Below are 7,202 nucleotides of genomic sequence, written 5' to 3' on the forward strand. Positions count from 1 at the left end.
ATGTGAAAGAAAAAGTATTTCCAACTGGATGCTCTTCCCAGTCTGTTTACCCTGTTGCCTCCATGATAATTGATACATTTGTGGAGGAGATTATATCAGTAATAGAATCCCTTGAATGTGCATCAGAATCAGTTGGAAATGAGTTAACAGCAAATTAAACTTAATTTGGTGAGCCCTCTGTGGGGTAAACACATGCCTACCTCTGACACTGAAAATCCACAGACAGGGACACATGCAGCAGGCACTGGATTATTTCCCTGCTTAGCACGCAGCAGTACAATTGACAAATTCTAGGTGCAAGCAGCTACAGCCCAAAACCAGGCCACTTCTCAGTAAGGTTCATGGTGACAGCACACAAATCTTTGTGGCTTTTGGGGAGGTTAATTTGGCCGAGCCTCAGCATGATGCCTGCACAGAAGATGCCTTGAAAGGGGTCATTAGCTCTTACTTACAGAGCCTGTGAAGCAGTATCCTCAAGTTCACCTGGTGACAATTTTGTGGAAAATGTAATTTTAGATTACTGTATTTCTTCCAGCTCTTCACTGGCCTCAGAGAGTATCACTCCAGCATGTGCTGATGACCCCAACAACTGCTCTTCTGGGAAAGTCACAACGACTTCCAGTTTAACATCCGGAAAGTCATGTTTACCTTGTCTTCAGAAAATGTCAAGCAAGGTGTTTCAGAGAAGTGCACATAGGACTGCAGTAAGAAGCCATGACTATTGAAACAACTGATCAGCATGACTTGTCAGAAAGGGTGCAGACGAGCTTTTGTTCCTGTGGAAACAGAAGCTACAGACACTGAAGCTTTTGTACAAGAAAAACGTAAATTCTTCTGCATCAAAAATAGCCTGTCAGTTTGTGAGTGACGTGCTCTGTTGTGATGAGTCACTGAATTCAGTAAGCCCAGTAAGCCTCAAAAGGGGAATTTCTTCTCTGCTGCTTCAAAGATGCATGAAAATCTACTGAACAAGATGATTGGACGAGCCCAGTGGAGAGTGCAATTAACCAGCAATTAGTGTGAGCGTCCCCTTCTAGAAGATTACAACATCCACCCATGTATTGATCTCCATGAGAGTACACAGGAAGTGTTTGAAGGTCTACAAGACAGAAATGGTGGGTAAAAATGCAATGAGTGATATCTCACCTGTTATCTCAACCCAGGAAGTGAAGAAATATGATTAATCTCTCTTAATTCACAGAAAGTGGATGATGCCTTTATATCCCAGGCTGACTTAAGGTCATAACATGCTTATAAGATTATAAATGTTCATGGAGGATTATCTGATGATTTAGAAAAGGAATAAACCTCATTTAACTGTTGAATTTAGAGTTATAAGGATAATGGATATGGACAGGCTGCCTTTTCTGTGTCGCAAGACATCTACTGCTCCACCAGAGAAGACACATCGGCTTTCTCTCCGGGGATGATTTTAGGTTTGGCGTCTAAAAATTCCTTTAAGATATTTCCAGAAGCACTTGAGTAATATCTAATGAACAATAAGTCATTAATATTGTTTTAGTCATAAAAGGCTTCATGTTTATGCAAGCAATGCACCCCTAGTAAATATACAGTGGGGAAAATAAGTATTTGAACCCCTGGTGATTTCACAAGTTTGGCCACTTGCAAAGAAATGTGTGATCTATAATTGTAATGGTAGGTGTATATTAACAGTAAGAAACAGAATATCAACAAAAAAATCCAGAAAAATGCATTTTATAACATTTATGACTTTATTTGCATTTGATGCAAAAAATAAGTATTTGAACCCCTAGCAAAACTGGCTGACAAAAATGACTTAGTACTTGGTGGAATAACCCTTGTTGGCAAGCACAGACGTCAGACGTGTCTTGTAGTTGGTCACCAGGTTTACACACATCTCAGGAGGGATTTTGGTCCACTCCTCTTTGCAGATTATCTCCAAATCTTTAAGGTTGCGTTTTCAATGGGAGGGAATGAGGTTCAAGCCCAATATTCCACGTTACATGGCCCCATCCATAGTCCCCTTGATGTGGTGGAGTCGTCCTGTACCCTTGGCAGAGAAACAGCCCCAAAGCATAATGTTTCCACCTCCATGCTTGATGGTGGGTATGATGTACTCTTGGGGTCATATTCAGCATTCCCCCCCTGTCAAACACGGCAAGTCGAGTTGATGCCAAAGAGCTTGATTTTGGTATCATCTGACCACATTCTGTCTCCCAATCCTCCTTAGAATCCTTCAAGTGCGCAATGGCAAACTTCAGATGGTCCTGTACGTGCGCTTCCTTGAGCAGAGGGACCTTGCGAGTTCTGCAGTACTTCAAAAAATTACGGCGTGGTGTGTTGCCAATGGTTTTCTTGGTGACTGTGGTCCCAGCTGCCTTGAGATCATTCACAAGCTCCCCCTGTGTAGTTCTGGGGTTATTCTGCACCTTTCGAATGATCACTGATACCGCACGAGGGGATATCTTGCATGGAGCCCCAGACCTAGAGCGATTAACATTTGTTTGGTGTTGCTTCTAATTTAAGAATAATCACACCAAGAGTTGTCTGCTTCTCACCAAACTGCTTGCCGGTGGTTTTTTAGCCCATTCCAGCCTTGTGCAGGTCTACAATCTTATCTCTGACGTCCTTGGACAGCTCTTTGGTCTTGCCAATGGTGGTGAGGTTGAAGGTGTGAAGTATGATTCTTTGGACAGATTTCTTTTATCAACGTCTCCAGTTGAGATCAGGTGTACCTTGTTAGACCTAATGAGGACTAATCTGTGTGCTTCTTGGGTACATAACTGGTCATTGTGAGCCAGAATTCTTGCTGTTTGCTTGGGGGTTCAAATACTTATTTTTTGCATCAAATGCAAATAAAGTCATAAATGTTATAAAATGCAGTTTTCTGATTTTTTTTGTTGATATTCTGTTTCTCACTGTTAAAATACACCTACCAATACAATTCTAGATCACACATTTCTTTGCAAGTGGCCAAACTTGCGAAATCGGTAGGGGTTCAAATACTTATTTTCCCCACTGTAATTTAAGGTTATTACAAATCCTGTCCATTTAAAATAATTATATTTCTTTTTAACCCAAAGCTGGAGAAGAATGAAGTAAGTTCATTTTAAAAACGAAATTGTTTGACTTACTAAACTATAATGAAAGGTCCATAACTGCCACATAAATCCGAACATCCATAATTCAATTTTTTCAATATTTTGGGTCTGCCTTAGTTTAGATTGTCCTGGGCATATTATGCCAGTCTTGCATAAATCTGCGGAGAAATGTCCTGCCATTCCTCATAGATGCTTCATCTCAGTTGGTCTTTCTTTGCTATAGGGGTCTACAGTGAGGACAGTCAAAGTGTGGCCAGAAGGTGCAGACTCTGCACTACAGCAGCGGTTTGAACACAAAGACTGCCTGGAGTGTATTTGCCACTCAGGCCACACTTGACTCTCACACGGACATCAATGTCTATGCCTCCTCTGTTCTGGACTTTATCAACACCGTCATCAACAGTGTCACCACCCTCAAACGTATTATAACATTCCCTAATCAGAAGCCATGGATGAACAGAGAGGTCCGCCTATTGCTGTAGGCACGCAACACGCCTTCAGATCAGTTGATACTCAGGCCTACAGTTCATCCAGGGCTGACTTGAAGAGGGCATCAAGAAGGCCAAGCACAGCCACAAGCTAATGATTGAGGAGCACTTCAAAAACAAATCCGAATCCTGACACATGTGGCACGGCATCCAGACCATAACAGACTACAAACCCATCAACACCACCCCCCCAACTAGTGACGCCTCCTTCCCTGATGAGCTCAACAGTTTTGATGCCCGCTTTGGCAGGGACAACCAGGACATGGCAATTAAGGCTGTGCTCCCTAAAGAACACCAGCTCCTCACACTCTCCTCCACCGACATGTGTGCTGCACTGAGCAGGATCAATGCACGTAAGGCTGCTGGCCCTGATGGCATCCCCGGACCCGTGCTCAGGGCCTGTGCTGGGCAGCTGACCAAGGTCTTGACCGACATATTCAACCCAAGCAGTCACTGGCCCAAGCAGCTGTCCCCACGTGCTTTAAAACTACCTCCATCGTGCTGATGCCAAAACACTACACTGCACCAGAGCCTTAATGACTTCCGCCTCGTCACACTCACCCCCACCATCATGAAGTGTTTCGAGAGGCTGGTCCTGGCTCACCTCAAAACCTGTTTACCACCCACGCTGGATCCCTTCCAATTCGCCTACAGCCAGAATAGCAGTACGGAGGATGCCATTTCCAGGGCACTACATTCCTCCCTATCCCACCTGGACAACAACAACCCCTACGTTAGACTGCTGTTCATAAACTTTAGTTCATTATTTAACACTATCATCCCCTCCAAACTTATCACCAAACTCGGTGATCTGGGCATCAACACCTCCGCAACTGGATACTGGACTTCTTAACCAACAAACCCCAGTACACCAGCGTCTCTTCTTCCTGAGGAGACTGAAGAAGGCCCATCAGTCTCCTCAGATTCTGGTAAACTTCTACCGCTGCACCATCGAGAGCATCCTTTCCAACTGCATCTCGGTATGGCAGGTGCTCTGTTGCGGACAGAAAACTCAACAGAGGGTGGAGAAAACTGCCCAACCCATCACCGGTTCCTCACTTTCCACCATTGAGGCTGTCCAGAGCAAGAGATGCCTGCGGAGTGCGTGCAGCATTGTCAGGGACAGCTCTCACCCCAGCCACAGATTGTTTGTCCTCCTCCCCTCTGGGAGGCGCTACAGGGCCCTCCATTCCCGGACCAGCAGGTTCAGGAACAACTTCTTCCCTGCGGCTGTCACCCTGCTGAACTCTGCACCACCATGATAGCCCCCCTGGTTACCCCCTCACACACCTTTCTCCAGTGACTGTACTTCCCCCCTCCACCCTGGTCTGGACTGCCACACACCTTCCTCCAGCCACTGAACGTTTGCACTGAACTGTTTTGTTTAACTACTGTACTTTTTTCACCTATAGTGTATTCATATTTCTATCTATTATATACCTATCTTGTCTATAGTGTATTCATTGTATTTGTATCACATCATGCCTCATCATTACATTCTGAACAGTACTTCTACTTCTACCTCCACTTGTACTTACACCTGCACTTTACATATACTTATGTCATATCTGCACTTCCTACTGCTAAATATCAATATTGCTGCTCATGTTCATAGTCTTATCACAGTTAAACTATTCATACTGATCATACTGCACACCTTATTTAATACTGTAAATATTAGGTTAATACTTATTTATTTATATATAACTACTTGTACTCTGTGCAATGACAATAAAGTTGAATCTAATCTTATACGTCGTGCTTTAAAATACTCTTGTATACTCAATTTATGTCAGGGGACATAAATTGAGTATAATAATAAATTGAGTATAATAATAGACCCATAAATAATAATGTTATCATGTAGCATATATGACATGCATAGGTCAAATAATTTTTAAATGGGGCTAATATCATTTATTTACTAAACCTATGGCTGAGAAGAGCACCATCAACCTATTACAGACTGTGAGAAATTCTGAAAGTGTCACTCTTTTCCCTTAAAAACTCTTGAGTGATTTTTGCTTTTGCTTTTGTGAGATACCTTTGATTCCGGATTTGGGTACAAACTTGCCTTCATAGCGTCACCTAGCATCATCTACCCTGTGCAACTATTGCAGGCCCATGTCAACGGAATCACACACATCTCACCAGTCACTAGTACTGGCCAGCCCTGTGCCAATAATACTGACCTAAGTTAATTTTTGTGTCATTTTGCAATTAATGCTTTTCTTCTTGGACACTGTCCGTAAAGGTTACAGTCATGCAACTTCCTTTGCACTGTCTGATACACCAAGTTCCACAGCTACTTATAATTAGCCAGGTCACTTACCCATCTATTTTTCAATGTAGGGTTGCATTGTGAATTGTGTGTGATGTTATTTTTCAAGTAGCCTGGCTCTTCATATACCGCCTAGTCACTGCTGCATCTTTGTTTTTAGCGTATTCAGTAGTCCTCTGATATGCTTAAACCATACCAAGTCTCTCAATCTGGCTTCTTACTTGTTTGGAAAATTCTTTACTATGTGGAGCCACATTGCATTAGACACTACCCAGGCTAAAACTGAGTATTCAATGATTGTTTTTTATAACCCTGCCCTTTATTGGAAGTGTCATTATGTTGCTGTGATTTTTTTTTTTGATGCATTGAGTTTATACTTTCAGCCCTGTGCTTTCGGTTTTTATTTAATTAGTAAGGATTAAATGTCCTACACCTTGGTGTAAAAATAATACAATTATTGTAATATGATACAATGTCAAGTCATTTAACATCTTAGTGATATGCACAGATGTGTACCCGGCTTTGTACGTGGTATATGATATTCAATAATTCTATGAATATTTTAGATCACATCAAATAAAATATTAAATGTATATGCACCACCAGTCTGTGCTGTATTGCTAAGCAGACTGACCCTGAGGATCTGTAGAGGCTGTTTGGATCGGCCTCCCATAAATAATAATGTTATCATGTAGCATATATGACATGCATAGGTCAAATAATTTTTAAATGGGGCTAACATCATTTATTTACTAAACCTATGGCTGAGAAGAGCACCATCAACCTATTACAGACTGTGAGAAATTCTGAAAGTGCACTACACCTTCCCATCTGACCTGCTTTGAGTTCCTGACGTTGCTTTAAATGAGGCAAGTCTGCACATGTGTGATGAAAAATGTTCAGGACAGGATCCTAAACAGTTCAGTACATAAACACACTCATGCCTTTTCATTTGACATGTTATACTTTTTATAGTTAGAAGCCGTTTCTGAGAGGTTCTGAGAAGGGTAGCATACGAGTGGAAACGGCACAGTATTGTTTTGAGCAGTAGTGTGCTGTTTAAAAGTCAGGCCATAGTTAAATGCTCAATTGAAAGTAAAGTAAGCCCTGTTTGATTCCATTTTACCATTTCAGTTGATTTCCAGTAGTATATCAGCAGTGCATGAAATGAGTTGAATGTTCCTCACTATAAGTGTTGGCTAATACTACCACCAAGTGGACACACTTGAAACCATTTGACACTGTTCACAGATGACAGCCTGTTTCAATGCATTTTACTTTTTAATTGTTAAAATTATATCCGAGAATGGCTTTACAGTTTTTATGATCAGACATAACAAACATTTGCGG

The sequence above is a fragment of the Sprattus sprattus genome (genome assembly GCF_963457725.1).
Source record: "Sprattus sprattus genome assembly, chromosome: 17".
NCBI lineage: Eukaryota > Metazoa > Chordata > Actinopteri > Clupeiformes > Clupeidae > Sprattus > Sprattus sprattus.